Genomic DNA, 19,110 nt, shown 5'->3' on the forward strand with positions numbered 1-19,110 from the left:
TTCATAAATATATTAGATATTGGCTAAGTAGGGTCTTCTTATAAAAGTTAAATTTTAGAAAGGGAATTACGATTTAAAAATGTATATTATCTTAGTCATTTTACATAGGAACAAATATGTAATTAATTTTTTTAAAAAGAAAGATTGTACTTATAAATTTTTTGGTGTGAATATAATACCCCTTAATGTTTTGTCGAGGATAAAAGACTTTGCTATCATCATTCCAAAATTTTATATGCATAGACAGCGACTCCTATAGTGCATTCACTTTTTTTATAACACCGGTGCAGTCAGTTTGTGTTTTCTATACCTTGATAATTTTTTTTCCAATTTTTTTTATATGATAGTGTACATTGTAATCATTTAAGAAACCCTTCAAATTTTCAAGAAATTCCGAATAATTCACCGTGTCGAAAACAATGTTCAAACAGTTGACTTTTACATGTGTATACAAAAAAAATAAGTACGCATGCAACAAACTATTTGAACCCTGTTTTCGGACAATAATTTATTCATAATTTCTTAAAAATTTGTAGGATGTTCTAGATAGCTACAATGTACATTGTCATATAAAAAAAATTGGGATTATATCTATCTAGGTAGTGAAAATTAAAAAAAAATGTCCTGGTTTTGTCAAGAAAGTGGATGTGTTGTATATATTTTAAACCTAATTCTGAAATTCATAAAGGGTTTATACTTTTTTGGACCATGTGTTTTTTCCCATTACCTGTTTGGACCCTGTGTTTTGACAAATTACTTTTTGGACCCTATATTTTGTAAAATAGTTAAAATAGAACCATAAACTCAATTTTGATGAAGAAAAAATTGAATATAATAACACAGTTTTTAAGCAGAATGATTTTATTTTTGTTCTGAATTGTTAGTTCGATAAATTATTTATAATTTTAGTTGAGAAAACATTGACTAAAATTGGGTTTAGGGTTCTATTTTAACCATTTTACAAAATATTAGGTCCAAAAAGTAATTTTTCAAAACACAGAGTGCAAACAGATAATAAGAAAAAATACATGTCCAAAAAAGTATAAACCCATTAATAAAATGCTTTATTTTAACACGTTACAATCTGTTAAATATCAACTGATCATTCATTATGCTTTAGTGTAAGTGTTAGTGTTAGTTGAGTGTTAGGTAGGGTACTTTAATTAATTACTATATTAAAGAAAGAAAAATTGAAAGAGGGTAATAAATAGTTGGGTTTTTTAAGCTTAAAATATATCAAAAGTTACTATAAAATAATCAAAACCCGATACCGTTTCACCCTAACCCCCCCTCTCTCTCTCTCTCCCTCGTCTTCATCATCTACGGCCAACCATGGCCACCATAGATGAGCTCAGTGAATCAAGTTCTATCTTTTCCCGATGCCAAAGGTAAGGTCAGATTTTTCTTACTTCCAACTTCCTGTAATATTATTATGTTAGCTTTGGTTATCTACTGTCATTAGCACATGTGATCTCTTGTACTATTATATTTGAGCTATGAGGACATTACTCTAATTCATTCTTCTCTCTTTATTTATTTATTTATTTATGGTACCAGAGCCACAATAAGAAGTAAAAAAAACGATTCAAATGCTTTGTCTATTTCACCTGGCTACACCAGATGAGGAGTCCAGAAATTAGGAATATGGCTCTACTGGTAAAATGTTTCTGTTTCTTTTCCATGTCTCACACTCTATTTGTGTAACTATTTTTTCTTCATCTCACACCTCAATGCTCTGTTTTTTTTTTGTTTGATCTCTATTTTTGGCTTTCTTATCTCAATTTTTCTTATCAGATAACCTACATTGCCTCATTTCCCTCAATCTCACCCACTCACCACTGCAACCAGCAGTAACTTTCACCCATCAATGACATTGCTTCATCCTCAACCTCCTACTCATATTGCTACTTTTCCTCTTCTTCCTTTCTAACAAAAACAAAAAAACAAGTCCACGGTGACCTTCCTCAAATACCCCATGATATGATCTCTCCCTCGTCAATGTGTTAAATCATTTTTTGGTTTAGGTGTATATAAATAATCGTTTATATACATATATATTGATATGTGATGTTTGATATATGAAGATACTTTTTTTGTGAGCTGCTGCCTATCCTTGAGATATTGATATATATATATATATATATATTTATATCATTCCTTGATTTGATTTAAGAAGACTATCATTATTGAATCTTGGAATTAATAGTCATATATAGATCATAACTGTACGATGTTTTAAATTAACAGGGTAGCTATCTAACTAGCTTTATATGTGTGTGTACAGACTATATTGTTCTGTTTCTTGTTAGTTTTGTGTTGTGCTGCTGTTCGGGTAACCTGGTAGATCAGCTTAGTTTCTTTTTGTTCTTCTGTTGTTTTAGATTAGTTGTTTAGAATCTTTGTTTGGATGTTAGAACTTTGTATGTTAAAAGACACCAAAAGTTACCAACCAATAAACTAAACAAGAACAAAACAAACCAAACCAAGCCACCGACCTGACACAATCTAAAGACAACCAATGAATTCATATAATAATAATAACACAACCCACTTTTGAGTCTCTGAAGTTTTTATTATATATTATGACACCCAAACAAGAGAGAAAGAAAGAATGGGACGATTTATAATTTGATATATAATAGGAATGGCGTCTAAATCTGATAAACTTAACAGGTGTTAGTTTTTTTAAAAAAGAAACTGAACTTAAATTAAAATTTGAAAAAAAATTCAAGGAAGTCTGATACGGATCAGACTAGAAAATTACAAGCAGTTTTCACATTGAATTTAAACTCCTTTAAACTCAGCAGATAAAACTCCTTTAAACTCTTTCACATTGAATTTTAAAATAGAATATAATTATATCACATTATATATGAGTAGATATTACAAATATTAGAAGATATAGGGATTAGAGCATTTTTGGCATATGTGTATTCGGGAAATGTTACGTATGCTATATTATGACTAAATATCGAAGATATGTTATTTTAATTTAATAAATATCAATGATATTATTGGGGTTGTTTCCAAACAAAGTTTGAATTAATGAGCCTTAATGTGATGATATATATATATATATGGCTTTTCTTTTTATCTTCAATACCATTTCTAGTATTTTATGTTGAAATTTCTTTTATAGCATTTAATATTATATGGCATGCATGCAGGGTATGGGGGACCAACGTGCATGAGGCTTCAATGCTTTGTCCGCTACTATGGTTGTAGCTTGTTTGGTACAACTTAGTTCTCTACTATTGAATATGATACATATGTGATTGAAATCAAAATGAGACTTTCAAATTAATGATCATTGTCGTAAATTTGAAGGTACTATCGATCGGCTCATTATTAGTCTTCAATGCTTTAGGTGTCATTGTGGCAACTTCAATGTAAGACTGAGTAATCATCCCTACTGCCAAGAAATTAATTGGACATGAACAAGGTTAACCCAGCTACAACATACAAGGAATAAGATTTGCAATGTACGCAGTTATGATAGTCAACATCGAATTCTTGGAACATCTTTTACTAGATGCTCCAAAATTTCGATGCTAACTACCACAACAACATACATTGCAAGTATTATTCTCATATGTTGTAAGTGGGTGAACCCTTGTTTATGGTCAGTTACTTTTTTGACATTATGGACGATAACCTAGTTGTATATTGGAGTTGTCACAATAACTCCTAAAACATCGAATACCACCAGTGATATTGATGGTACCTTCGAGTTTGAGACCACAATCATCATTTTGAAAAGTGGCATTTTGATTTTAACAATATATATGTGTGTCATATTCAACAGTGGAGAAATTAAGTTGTATCAAGCTAAAAACAAGCTTGTTTTGGTGTGAAGTAGGAAAAAAATAATTGATAGAAAGCTGTGTATTCCCAAGTATTAAGTAAACTAGTGATTACCACGTATGGGTCCACCAAGGTCACTGATTGTGATGACTTTCTACTAATAGATGACCATGGCTTCCCATACTTCGATGAATATATTATAAATTTTAAATAAAATGGTCAATAGAAGCTTCTTTAAAATTAGGTTTTTTTTTTCAAAATAATTAATTGCTGAGCATATATATATAACTAGATATATATTTAAAAAAAAACATTTTTAAAAGAAAACTTGAGTGTTTGACATAGGACATGAGGCTCCACTCGTTTCTAACGCTGATTTTTTTTTCTCCTTCTGTTAGCGAGATGGGAAAAGAGAGTGGAAAGAAAAGTTTAGAGAGAAATTGAAACAATTATTTATTTGGTAATGAGAGTTAGAAAAAAAAAACTAAATGGTCCTAACAAAATATAATCTTTCAAATTTGAGGGAGGAGTGTGTATAAAACATTTTTTATTTTTTCAAATTGATAGAAAGCTACACAATTTTGTTGGTTTGTGTTTTTGACCTTGGGAAAGACATTAAATGATGTTATCTTCCAAATTGGAGGAAAAAGTGTGTAGAAAGCCTTTTTTTTTTCTTTTTCAAAATGATAGAATGTTTAAAAGGTTTATATAATTTAATTATGACACAATTTTTACACACAAAATACATTGATATATCAATATTGTTAACCACTCGTTAGAATTGATATGGTCTCACTACTCTAAATAAATTATATGGTTGAAAAGACTGCCACTACATTGTGTATACACTTTATAAGTAAAAAAAAATGTGTATCTAGCATAACTCTTTCATTATTTTTTTGTTTTATCGCATGATTTATGTTTTAAATTTGGTCAAAAACATTTAAACAGCACAAAAAAATGCTAACGATTAGAAATAGGCACTGAATTTTGTTAATACTACTTTAATCCTTGATGTTGAATCACTAATTTTTCTGTTTCTTCTGGTATTGACAATGATAACAATAGTAAAAGACTTTTTTTTCCTTTTTCTTTTACGGACCTTAATACTTCAAATATTTGGTGTTACTAAATATTTATGTTTATCATCGTCAAAGGATTAAAGAACTCTTGGTCTGAGAACCATAATGATGGATCAAATAGGTACTTTTTCTCTTCAAGGAAAATTCCATTACCTATTAAACGTTTGCAATCTGTTCATCTGAGTAAGCAAATGTTTGTGAAAGATGTACATTTTTAGTTGAGTGTTCAATAAACAAAAATTTGAGAATATATTGGCAATTCAGGTGTATGGATATGTGAACATGAATTATTACAAATAAAATAATTTGACTAAAACTCATTTAAGAAAGGTAGGTCTTGGAATTTGTAATGAATGGTTTGTTGTCTTAGGTTGTACTGCTTACAAACTAATGACTTGGTAAAAAAAAAGGATATTTACAAAAATAAATCCAACATACAAAATACTTTGAAACACAACCATCAAATTAGTCCAGTTTTCTAAAACCAAGCCCAATCTTCAAATCCAAAACAGTTAGTGCCTAAAACATGTCTATACCAAAACACAATATGTATGGTCGGTTGCTCTTTTTTTTCAGTCAATATATTGTATATATAGGAAGCGACCGGTGCATTTTTTTTTATTTTTGGCACCCGGATAAATATAATCACAAATTTTTCTATATGATGGTATTCATGATAGCTATCTAGAACCTCCTACAAATTTTTAAGAAATTCCAAATAAATTATTGTACTGAAAACATGGTTCAAACAGCTTCTTGCACGCGTATTTATTTTTTTTGTATACGTGTGTAAAAGTCAATTGTTTGAATCTTGTTTTCGACACTGTAAATTATTTTGAATTTCTTGAAAATTTGCAAGATGTTTTAAATTATTACAATGTAGACTGTCATATAAAAAAAATTACTAAGGTGTAGAAAACTCAAACTAGTTGCACTGATATTGTCAAAAAAGTAGATGAACTGTAGTCGTTCCCTATATTTATTATTATTGTTGTGGTTGAGAAATATCATTGGTGATTTTCTAACTAATTGGATTTAATTTTGTGAAGCAATTGTGTGATAGTATGTTAATTTTGGTGACCTTAAGTATTTGGGGGACTTTTTAGGATATTTTTCTTAAAGTTATTAGTTATCCATGGTTACAAAAAATTAATTATGAGTATGATACTAGTAAACAAAAATTATGTAAGAAAAGGATACAAAAGTTTGTTTTTCTAATACAATATATTATTCATCAAATCAAAGAATAACAAATAATTAATAAAAATATAAATTTTAACAAAAAAATTTGTGGGTAATATGATAATTCTTTAAAACTATTGGTAATTTATAGTCACAAACACTACAAAAAACAAGGCCTATACCGAGAACAAATGTCCTCGGTATAAGCCCAAAAGTCCTCGGTATAACCTCTACCGAGACAATGTCGTCGTAGAAAGTTATCGGTACATCCGTATCGGTAAAACAAAACTTCTACCGACGACATTAAAAATGTTCTCGGTATAGGTTTTACCGAGGACAATGTCCTCGGTAGAAAGTGACAAATGTCCTCGGTACAACCAACCCCAATTTGTCATCGTACTGGTATATACCGACATCCTGCTGGTATATACCGAGGACAATGTCCTCGGTATAGACTTTTCCAGAATTTTTTTTTATATTTGTAATATTTATTTATTTAATTTGAATTAAATATAAAAAAAATAGAATAAAATTAAAACACTTATATTAAACATATAAATAAAAACATAAGAGTATGTTCGCTGAATCAAAATAAATAGTTGTGTTAAACATGATAATGTAATAGTCAATTGTAATAAAATTCATACAAAAGTCCTACTGAGTCGGTGCTCCAACATCGGGATCATCGGGTGGTGGTGGGGCAGATTGAGATCCCGGGGTGATACAATGAGTCCGGACATGCTCCTCTAACTGTCGAAGACGCTCTCTCATCTCAGACAACTCTTCATCTCTAGTTTGTGAAGGACGAAAATCAAATGGAGTTCGGTCCCTTATGTTAAGGATACGTCCATATCCTTTCTGGTGGCCCCGTCGTTTTCCAAAGACAGTTTGTACCAAAGATATGTCTTCATCTTCAGGCGCACTCGAAACTGGTGTGGAACTCTCAGTATCAGTTGCCTGTGTCTGCTGTGTGTCGCGGTATGCACGCAATTCCTCCTATGATACAATGTATAATGTAATTAAAATTTTGAAACAATTAAAATTTTGAAAAATGTTTAAAAAAACTTAACGTACCCAAGTATTTTTGGCTGTCTCTGTCACCCACCCTGTGCCTGATTTATGGTGAGTATCCATCCAGCTATCCGGGATGGACTCAAGTTACTCAGTCTCTAAATTGCGCTGTCACGTACATATATTTTTATAAAATTAATAATTAAACATAAATAAGAAAAATAATCTAAAAAATAATTAATTAACTAACTTTTTTATAGCGCAGGGCTGAGATTGACTGAGAACCTCCATAGCTAAGCTCTTTCAGTTTCCTTCTATTTTCCTTGTTGATCACATAACGTTTCTGCAAAAAGTTATCGTTAGTAATATATTTAATTAAGATAGTTAAGTTTAACAAGAAATTAATACCGTAATTTCTGGGCGTCGGAAAAATTCAATTGCTTTTTGCCACTGCGTATCCGTGCAACCACCATAACGATTTTGTGGCCCATTAATCGTTAAATGCTCTTTAATATCGTACTTCCAGTCAGAATACTTTTTAGCACACGAAGTATCAATGCCTCTCAAGATCCCAGGCATATGCCCTTCTCCATATCTAGTACGCCCAATATCAAACAAATCATCCTAATTTACAAACATTTATTAGTAAATATGATATATAACATAAAATGAGAATTAACATAAAAATACATAAACTACTTACTTCCAAATGTGCAAGTATTCTTTCTTTCGAGGCATTTGGTACTTTTGACCATTGAGGACAGTCCGGATCTGTGTACTGTCGAACAAGTAATCCGAGCTCTCTTGAGAAATTTGAGCTGTACTCTCCGATCTCTTTATATGTTCTCCCCCTCACATCCCACTCGAGAGGGAGAGGACGCCCCAACTGTTCCCTCTTTTCCCGCGTGTTCAATCTTTATGGCGTCCACATTTATTTGGAGGCGCTATTGTATGCAAATTCAATATTTTAAAATTAATATGGATTAATTGTTAAATTTTAAGGAGTATATCAATGTGTAAAGTATTACCTCGTTCACAATCAGCTGGGATATCTGACGGTCCACGTGGAGGATCGCATCCTCCACCATCACCCCCGTGAGATTGAGCAATAACATCAGTCATATCTGTCAAATTAATCGATATTAAAATTACATTTATCACATAAAAATGACTATATAAAATTATTTATTGTTAAAAATAATTACTTCAACATATTATAAAATTACCACTTAATTATCACTATAATAATCTTCACTATCATCATTGGGTTCTATGTGTTCATCTTCCTCTTCATCATCTTCATATTCAATCTCAACGTCCTCCTCCTCCTCCTCCACTTCCTCTTCCTCCTCCTCCTCTTCTTCTTCCATTTCCTCCTCCCTCTCCTCCTCAATTGCAACATTATCTATCTCAACAAATTGTAATGGAGCCCCCGTACGTTGAAAGCTGATTTGTGGAAACGGTCCAAGATCAACGAATAATTGGAAATTAGAGGAACTAGTGTCGTGCATAACATCTACTTCCACATCCTCCGCTTGTTCTTCAACTAGTGGGATCTCCCACACATTTCTGTGATGGACTTCTTGGACGACTTAAATTATTACTTTAGGATTTAATTATTACTTAAATTATTTAATTAATGTTTATTTTTATTAAAATTTAGTTGCATAATGTTAATGTTAATTTTTTTTAATCTTAATTTTAAAATATATTATTTATATAAAAAAACATAAATTATTCAAAAATTGAAAAAATAATTAAAAAAAATACAGAAAAATTAAAAACAACTAACAAATATTATTAAAAACATATTTTTTTAATTTTAATTTTAATAATGATTAAAACTAACAAATATTAAATTTAATTTTTTTTAATTTTAAATTTAATTTTAATAATGATTTTCTAATAATATATTTGTTAATTTTATTTAATCAGAACTAACAAATATTATTTTTTTTACATATTAATTTAGTATTTATTAAATTACATATTTTACTTATGCTTTATTGAATAGTTTTATTAATTTAAACAAAATTTCTAAGATTTGTTTAAAATTTATTTATTTACTTTAGGATTTAATTATTACTTAAATTATTTAATTAATGTTTATTTTTATTAAAATTTAGTTGCATAATGTTAATGTTAATTTTTTTTAATCTTAATTTTAAAATATATTATTTTACTTATCAATTCACTATTTATTAAATTAGAAATTTTATTGAGTACTTCTACTAATATTCACAATATCTCTAAATTTTACAATTCTATAAAAAATTCGGCAGCATAACGATTATATTTTCATATATCCCAAAATTTAAAACCCTGCAAATAACACATAAAAAATATCCAGACCCAGATCATGCAGAAAGCATTACAAATACATTTTAAACGACTATATAATTTATAATTATTAGTCTAAATTTTATTAATTATTCAATTTTCTAACCAAAATATTAAAATTCTACTAAAAATTAACAACAACAAATTAATCATCAATATTCATAAAATCTGAATTTTTACTACTAACATAAGCAAAAAAATTAAAATTGACAACAACAACATACTAACATTACCACCAAAATTTTCAATTTAACACTCAAATATTTAATATGTTTACTAATATGTTTAATACACATAAAATTCACCAAAACAACATAGAATTTATTTATAAAAAAAATACTAATTAATCATTTAACAATTTTCTAATTCCTAATATCATTTTTACTAATACTTATTTTGAAAACCTAAAAATAAATACATTCTATCTAATATAATTATTTCAGATTTTTATTAAAATTAATATTATATTATTTATATAAAAAAACATAAATTATTCAAAAATTGAAAAAAAATTAAAAAAAATACAGAAAAATTAAAAAAAACTTACCAATGCCTTCAATATCTTGCTAGCAATCCCTATAGTCCAACAAAAACCGAATGCCCAACCTTCAAACAAAATTTAGAAAATATCATTATACAATTTCATAAATATATATATATAAAATGAATAAATAAACCATACCTTCAACAAATACACAGAAATTCCTTCACCCTTGGCAATTTTGGGGCTTAAAACCGAGCGTTTATGGAGGAAAACGGCTATAATCGGCGGAGGGAGGCGGAGGTTACGGAGAAAACCCAGAGAAACCAGAGAGGAAGGAGAAGGGGCTTCGCGGCTGAGGGTGATATTTATAAACCCTATACCGAGAACATGTTCTCGGTATAGGTTCTCGGTATAGCAACTAAAGCTATTCAGAACCGCGAAAATGTCCCGCGCATATAAAATGTCTATACCGAGGACATGTTGTCGGTATAATGTTCTCGGTATTGAACCTTTTTTTTGTAGTGAAAACTATTGGTGACTAATCTGATAGCTAACGTAATAATTCTTTAAACCCAAACGATCATTAATAGTAACTCATTGTGAACATTAGCATCATAGAAGCCAAGTTTGTAATTATCAATACAAAATTATCATGTCTCATAATAATTTTGTTACACCCAGATAAGTAATTGTAAATCATAAAATTGACATATTTTATAAAAATATATTTTTTATTAAAATATCAATTTTTGTTTCCCTTTATTGTGATTTTCGGAATTCACTTTCCACTTTCCATTTCTTGTGATTTGTGGAATATTTACATTCCTTATTTAATTTTATTTTTAACCATTTGATTATAAAGGGAAGTAATATCTTGCAAATATTCAGTACTTACTCAAAGTCATTTCTGGAATATTTGACTTTATTTTTTCGTGCAGCTCAAGATTTTAAAATTCAGGAAACTGAATCTTTAATGCCATTAATTATTATTTCTATCCTGAGCATGTTTTCGATCCGACATAGGTCTGAGCTGTCCCCACCAAAACCGTATCTGTCGGATCAGTATCTTCTAAAAAAGACAATTCTTCATCAAATCAAGAATATCTTCAATTATTCTTGCCTTTATTAGGATATTATTTCTCAGCCTTTATGAGCACAAAAAAAGACTCTATAAATAGAGCTCTAGAGGCAGTGAGAAAAAGCGAACTCTTAGATGCATAATTTGTGAGTGTATTGTAATATTTGTGAGAGTTCCTTATTTGTATCCAAGATCATAGTATTCACGTGATATTGTAGAAATATGAGAGTTTAGTTTTTGTGGTAAGTTTATACCACGTTCATGAGTGAATACACATTGTAATTTGAACACAACTTTTATAAGTCTTCGGGAGAGGATTTTTACAAGCCTTGCGTCGGGAGGATGCAAGCACTAGATGGTCATGGAAGGGAGTTCAAGTGGTTGAGCGTTTCAACCAAGATCAGATTAGTGAAGAGAATTACAACAAAGTTGTGGCAAATCTCAAGAGGGAGTCTTGTTTTGTTTAAGTCAAAATTTTGTACTTGTGATTCTTTATTAATTGATTTTATTCTCTGGGCGTGGCCCCAAGGAGTAGGTTATCCGAAATGGTTTCTGAACCTTGTAAAAATTCGTTGTGTTATTTATTGGTTTGCATTGTCTTTTTATTGTGTTCAGTTTCTCTCGTGACAAGTTCGGATTTTGTCCCGACAGAACTGAAATCTGTTTTAACACTTAATTACTATTCCGCACTTTAATTAATTTGGTAATTACTAAAAACGGAATTTCAGTAATTATTCTAATAAATTTTACATAATTTTTCTATAAACTTTGATTACAATTTGGTTATGATTTTGCAACTTGTTTTCTTAACTATTTTGTAAATGAGCTTTACAAGATTCTTTTTTTGTAAATCTTTGTTACGAATTTGTTACTATTCAGATAAGTAACCATCATAAGTAATTATTTAAAAAAAAAAAACTTTTTTTTTTAATTTTTCTGTAAACTTTGGTTAAGGTTTTGTAATTTTTTCTCATAATAATTTTGTAAACAAGTTTTTCAAGATGCTTTTCTGTAAATCTTTGTTATGATTTTGTAACTATTTAGATAAATAACAATCACAAGTAATTATTAAAAATAAACTTTTACATAGTCTTTTTGTAAACTTTGGTTACAATTTAGTTACAATCTTATAATTTATTCGCATAATATTTGTAAATAAACTTTTATTGGATGCTTTTTAGAAAATCTATGATTTTGTAATTATTAAGTTAAGTAATAATTAATAGTTTTTATTATAAAGGAAATTTACTCATTTGGTAGACTTTGTTTTTACAAAGTATCGTTTTGACACCCTCTGTTTTTAATAATGCTCATATGGTACCCGTATTTTGAAAACATAGATATTTGATATCCTAATTGATAAAATTTTGTTAATATAACCAAACTGTCAGTAGTTATATATAATTTGTAGCTTGTATGATTGATAGTAATTTGATTAAATTGGTAAAACTTTATTGATTAAATTTGAGTTTAGGGTACCAAATATATACAATTTTAAAAGACATGGTGTCAAATATGTACAATTTTAAAATGCACGGTACCAAATATGTATGATTTCAAAATGCAGGGTACCAAATGAACATTATTTATAAACACAGGGTACCAAGATGATACTTTGCAAAAACACAGGTATCAAATGGTTACCTACCCATTAAAAATAAAGTTTATGATTTTTTTTTGTTAAATTTTGGTTACAATTTCGTTACAATACAGATAAGTAATTATTCTAATAAACTTAATATAATTTTTCTGTAAACTTTGGTTACGATTTTGTAACTTATTCTTATAAATTTTGTGTAAATAAGCTTTACAGGTTGCATTTTTATAAAACTTTGTCATGATTTGGTAATTATTCAAATGTGTAATAATCCGAAGTAATTATTAAAACTAAACGTTACATAATTTTTCTGTAAACCCTGATTACAATTTCGTTATTTTACAAACAAAAGAAATGACTAATATATATTGATATAAACCAAAGTATAAATTGAATTGATCAAACAAAAAATATTTAAAACTTAAGAACAAATTACATATATATTGGTAGTTTATTATAATATATCATAGTTATATTAACTTAATATTAATTTATACTATATTATATATACTTGTCTCAAACAGACACACACACATATATATATATATACTTACACAAAACTCGTTTTCATGCATATGTATTGCTACTCAAAATTCCAAAATGTTACCATCAATAAGTTGAGAAAGTTGTTCATCTGTAAACTTTCCTTTATTAATATTAAGTTTTTATAATACCTCTTTGTCCATCATTCAACTGTCCTCTAATTTATGTACAACATTTATAAGAAAATGAATTGTTATGTTAGAGAATGTATATAATATATATTACAATGGAAATAATAGAAACAAATATTACAACCTAGACAAAAAATACAATTGGACAAGGTGCTTGATAAAATAAAGTTTCAACACTTATGCTTAAAATACAAGTAAAAATAGATAACATAGAAGAAGAGGAGAAGATGAATACAATCTCAAATCAATAGTTACAAATCAAACAACAAGAATAAAAAATAAAACTCTCGCACTTACACAACGTTAAGTGAAGAGTAGTGGAGATCACTAGACTTAAATAATGTTCAAAACCTTTGTCCAAAAGCTTATTTCCTTATATTCTCTTAGCACTAAGGGAATCTCAAGTTTTGGAAAAAGTTCTCTGGAATTATCAAACCTTATATCTTCAAGCTAAGTGTTCAAATGAATGGAAAAATCCTATTCACAAGTAAAATGGTCTCTATTTATAGTGTTTTGGTTCACTCTTTGAGTTTCAAACTCCATCAACACATTTGGCTATTACCAATGTTTAATTGGGTGTTAATGAAATTGAAATGATAAATTGGAAGTTACTAGAGGTATTGAAAACATTCACAACCTTCTAGAATACAAAACTTGGAATTGGTTGTGTTGTTCGTGTTTTCACCAACTGACATGTGGCAGTCATTAGAGAAGCAATTACGCTCCACGGGAGGCAAGCCATTCCCAGCCTGCCGTGATCCGCCACTGGAGGTGAATGCCCTCAAGTGAGTTACACCCCGAGGACCATTATCGTGGTCCTCCCGTTCTCTTTTTCATCTAGTCATACAGGCCTGGAGAGCTGTCCTTGGGGCTTGGAATGAAGTGTAAGATTTCACGCATAGCGACCTTGGACCACAAGTAGCCATCTGACAAAGTTATTGTTCCCACAATTCGTGGTGTTAAGTTCGTATAGACGTTGTTATTCCCAAAAATTGGAGTCCGATGACGTGGCAATCAGAAGTGACAAGTGGCAATGCATGGTCAGTAAATGGCACATTAATAGTCAATAAATGTGTTGGCTCTTCGGAGTTGTGATAAAGTGATCTGACCGACCTGATAGAATTTCTGTCCGACCAGTAAAGATTTTTGACTGACCAGTCAAGTGTCATGCTAGACCAGAGAAGTGTCATGACCGACCAGTCAGGTGCTTGTCCGCCCAGTTAAGTGCTTGTCCGCCCAGTCAGGTGCTTGTCTGCCCAGTCAGGTGCTTGTCCGCCCAGTCAGGAACTTGTCCGCCCAGTTATGTGCTTGTCCGACCAGCCAAGTGTTTGGCTGACCAGTCGAGTGCTTTGGCCCTTCAGTTTTCCTCCTGGGTGTGGTGTGGACCGACTAAGCAGAGCATGGCTATGCAAAAGATCCCAGTAACAGCATCAACAAGAATCGGTCATACCTGCGCGGGAATCTCTCAGATATCCCGGCATAGTAGCCATATTGTTGTAATATTAGATTTATTTATATTTTATTAATTAAAGTCTGTTGGAAGAACCAAAGACCCAGTAAAAGGGAGATATTTATGTACGATCCATGAGCCGATAAATAAATGGCTCATGAAATCATTGAGGGGGATCTGATCTTTTTAGACTGAGAAAAACTCTCTAGTTTGGAAACTTTGGGGCTGTTACTTGGGGCATTCTTGGGGCATTTTCTGAGAGAATTTAGAGAGAGAAACTCTGTATTTTCTACTTGCACACTCAGTTGGCTCAAGTTCATCTGATCTTAAGTGTAGGCTAAATATATCACAACTCCAAGTGGATTAGGCTATTACCAATAAATTGGGGCTAAACCACTATAAAATTATCTGTGTCATATTTTTTCTCTTGAAGGTTTATTGTAGTTTTGACGTCTACTCGTCGTTGGCCAAAATCGTGGTCAACATTTTGGTGCTTTCATTGAGAGCCTGAAGAGAAGTAACACACGACTATCGTATCAAGATGGCGCCCAAGAATACCAGTGTGGCATCCAAAAAGTCAGGCACGTCAAAGGACCCTGCTAGATCAGAAGATCCTGGACCGCAAAACCCAGAGACTGAGCCCAAGGTGTTTCTCGAGGAGACCACTCCAGAAGTTGAACAACTCCAGGAAGCAATAGGCGATTTCCAAGAGGAGATGATGCAATTCAATGCTCGGCAGGAGTCTTTCGCTGAAGAGATGGCCAAGCAGAGAGCTGTGTTAGAGCAGCGAAGACACGATATGGAGGCCAAAAGCGAAGAGCTTAGACAGCGACAGGAGGAAGTCGACCGGAGACATCGTGAAGCAGCACTTGCTCTAGAAGTGGCAACCCAATTGGCCCAAGCCAATGCTCAAGCCGTGGCACAAGCAGCCACCCAGGGAGAAAGAAATAATAATGCTGGTCGGAGGACCACTGACAGAGCCAACTCTCGGGGACTGGACAGAAGCAGGAGTAACCCCCTTGGTTGGGAAGATGATGGGGACCGATCCAGAACTGCCTCGACGCAAATGGAGCACTGTAGAACCCCCTTCAGGAGCCACCGATCAAAAACTTCTAGATCAGGGAGTCACCGATCGGGCAGTAAAAAGACTCCACCCAGGCAGGATCAGACATGACTCCTCGAGAGAAGAGGACTTCACAATTCAAAGATCGGCATGGTCGTGATGAGGCTGATAGTCATCACATCGACCAGTCAAAGGAAAAGGAGGGCAACGACCAACAAGGAGGAAAAGACTGCCCGGGGCATACCGAAAGGCCTCCACTGCACCCCGGCCAGCAGCGTAGTGGGAGAGCGCAAGTCCCGCGTAGTAAGCCCTCTGAAAAATCAAAAAATACGGTTCGATCGGGCAGGAGAGCATGCTTCCTGGAAGGATCTGAGGGACGTTATCACCAACAAGAGAAGGACCGTCCCGATCGAAGGGCAAAATCTGAACCGCCCTGCCAGTCAAGTAGAAATACTTGACGACAGTGCACCAGATGGTAATGCCCGACCAGGCGGTCAAGACCTTGGAACTTCATCAGTTGCACCAGCCATCCAAGCCCAGCTTGACGTGCTAACAGCTGCAGTGCAAGGTTTGTCAAAATGACCTTCCGGGATAGATGTGATAGACCACCGGAGTGGCAGCCCATTTTGTGCCCGGATTAGAGCAGCCCAGCCGCCGGCAAAATATAAAGCACCAGTTCTGCCAGTGTATACAGAAAAGGCACATCCCATCAGACATGTTGGGAAATTTGAGGACCAGATGGAATTGCTTGAAGTAAGTGACGATTATCGGTGTAGAGTTTTCCCGATTACTTTGTCAGATACCGCCCAGGAATGGTATTGGAAGTTTAAGCTGAACTCCATTACCTCTTGGGAAGCATTCAGGAAGGAGTTTTGTAGAAAATTCAACATTGCCCGGACTCCACCAGTTTATGCCAACCACTTGGCAGATATCAAACAAGGAAAATATGAGTCTTTAAAGAATTATATACAAAGATTCATGAGAGAAGCCAATAGAGCAACTGTTGTAGGAGACAAGGGGAAGATGGTTGCAATATCCGCTGGGATAACTTATCGGAGCCCTTTGTGGGATAGAATACATAGAAATCCAATTTCAACACTTCAACAATTTCTTGACCGAGCAGACAAGTATATGAAATTGGATGATGCAATTGAGAAAGAGGAGAACGGCATAAAAAATCCGGGCGGATCAACTGACTCTCCTAAGGATGGTGGAAAGAAACGTGGAAATAACGTGTCTGACCACCATGAGGAAAAGAAAGCAAAGTTGAGTTCAAATGAAAAGCCAACCAAGTATGAGCCTCAGTTCACTAATTACACCACTCTCTCGGCCAGCCGAGCAGAAATATATCTTGCTAGTCATGAAGAGGTTCCCTACAAGAAACCTCCACCCATCAGGAAGGAGATGAGGAAGAGAGATATGAATAAGTTTTGTCGTTTCCATGGAGATTATGGTCACAACACAAATGAATGCAATCACCTCAAGGACGAGATAGAATTTCTTCTCTGGTCGGGCAAGTTGAGGAAATACCGGGCAGAGACACCCCAAGGAGAAGGAGGCAGCATCAATCCTGGTTTCAAGCGACAAAGATCTCCACCTTTGCAGCCCGGACCTGTGGACTTTACCTTAGACACTATATGTGGAGGTCCACACTTGGCTGAGGAAAGCAACGAAGCAAAGGAGAAGTATGCTGAGCGGGAGTGCTAGGATTAGGAGCCACTGGAACGCGCGAGCATCTGTGAATATATTATTTCTAAATACCGCTTTTTAGAGTGGTAGTTTAATTTCAAGTTGTTTAACTTGTTATTTAAATTTTGGTTTATGAGTTGGTTATTTGCTGACCAGTCATCTATTTTTGAACAATTTTTGTTGTTTAAGACTCGTTATTAGACACGTATTGTCCTTTTTTAATTTACGAGTAATAAAAGAGACTACGCGCAGCGTGGTCGATTCTTGCTACAAATATGCATGTGTGTTAATTATTCGAACAGTGTTCAACTGATCGGTAAAATCGAACAGTGTTCAACTAGTCGATACATTCAAGCAGTGTTCAACTGCTTTAATATTTTCAATATATTCTATGTGTTTCACGAGCAATTAATTGCTCGAACAGATTCAGTCAAGTAGCAAGTGACTAAGGATCTTTCAATCCTCGATCATTTGGGGGGCACATGGGGTATACTTGTATATAATTTAACACAGGCAATAAGAGCACGAGTAAACATATTTGTTTTTAGGCTAACTTGTAAATTTTCGAAGTCCAAAAAGGCCATTAAGCTATCTTGTTTGACAAAGCTTAAGTAACTTGGAATTTTTCAACGTTTCAAGTTAGATGCAAATATTCGTGTGACAATAAAAGTTATGCTCATAAAATGTTAGAGCAATAAGAGTGTGAGAAAATATACTTAGTATGGACTTATGAAATGATGAAATGTCTAGAATTTCAAAGTTAGAAAACTAAGTACCCATGCGAAAATATAAGGCATACATCAGAGTGACTTTACTATTCACAAAAAACTTATAAATTTTTAAGTCTAAAAAGACTTAGAATGTTTTAAGTTAACAAAGAAAAGTAAAGTATAAATGCCAATAGCTCAACTGTACGAGAATAATATCAAAGTTGCTAAGCAACAATTGTTTTCACAAGAAAAAAGAGTAAACCACTGGCCAGGTAAAAAGTTTAGATGATCAAGTGCAAAGTTTTCCTGGTCGGAAGAGCAGATACAACTTCCCTGGTCGGCTGAGCATATATCACTGGTCAGGTAGGAAACTCTGTTGTTGAGCATGACTCACAGCAATGAGTCCCTGGAGTAAATCAAACAAAACACGAACAAATAAATGCAAAGAAAAAATATTTACTACCCAGTAAAATATTTTACTACCCAGATAAAAAGTATGAGAGCAACAATAATAGTAAGAAATTTTTGGTGCCCAAATGCATGAACTATGAAGTTTTTTTTTACAAACCTGAAAGCATGCAAAACCGAAGCAACCAGGCGCGCGGCTGTGCTGCTGCAGGTGCGTGCCGAGTGGCCATGCTGCCTACCCGAGCGGATGGCCACGTTCCCGAGCGGCTGTGCGGTGTGTTTGAGCAGCAAGGGTTCTGGGCCGAGCGGATGCTGAGTATGTCCGAGTAGGCCCGCGCGCGTCCGAATGCTGGTGTCCGAGCAGCCAGAGCTGTGTCCGAATGGATGGGGGCATTCGTCCGAGCAGTTGGGCTGCATCCGAGCGGTGTGGGGAGCTTTCGTCTGAGCAGCTGGGCTGCATTCGAGCGATGAGGCTGCATGTGTCCGAGCGACAGCGTGTGCGGCCAAGCAGCCTGGGGTCTGCATCCGAGCGGCCATG

General features: G+C 33.2%; 1 long non-coding RNA gene across 2 annotated transcripts; it reads left to right on the forward strand.

Annotated features, from left to right (window-relative positions):
* Window positions 1-1,251: 1,251 nt before the first annotated feature.
* LOC133802494 (uncharacterized) lies at window positions 1,252-4,452 on the forward strand. 2 transcript variants are annotated; one of them, XR_009877364.1, is made up of 3 exons: window positions 1,252-1,388; window positions 1,558-1,656; window positions 3,168-4,452. It is a non-coding gene; the product is annotated as an uncharacterized LOC133802494 (long non-coding RNA). The 2 variants fall into 2 exon arrangements; XR_009877363.1 differs by having other exon boundaries at window positions 1,265-1,393.
* The last annotated feature ends 14,658 nt before the right edge of the window (window positions 4,453-19,110 follow it).

Source organism: Humulus lupulus, chromosome 9, assembly GCF_963169125.1.
Source record: "Humulus lupulus chromosome 9, drHumLupu1.1, whole genome shotgun sequence".
In the NCBI taxonomy this organism is placed as follows: Eukaryota; Viridiplantae; Streptophyta; class Magnoliopsida; order Rosales; family Cannabaceae; genus Humulus; species Humulus lupulus.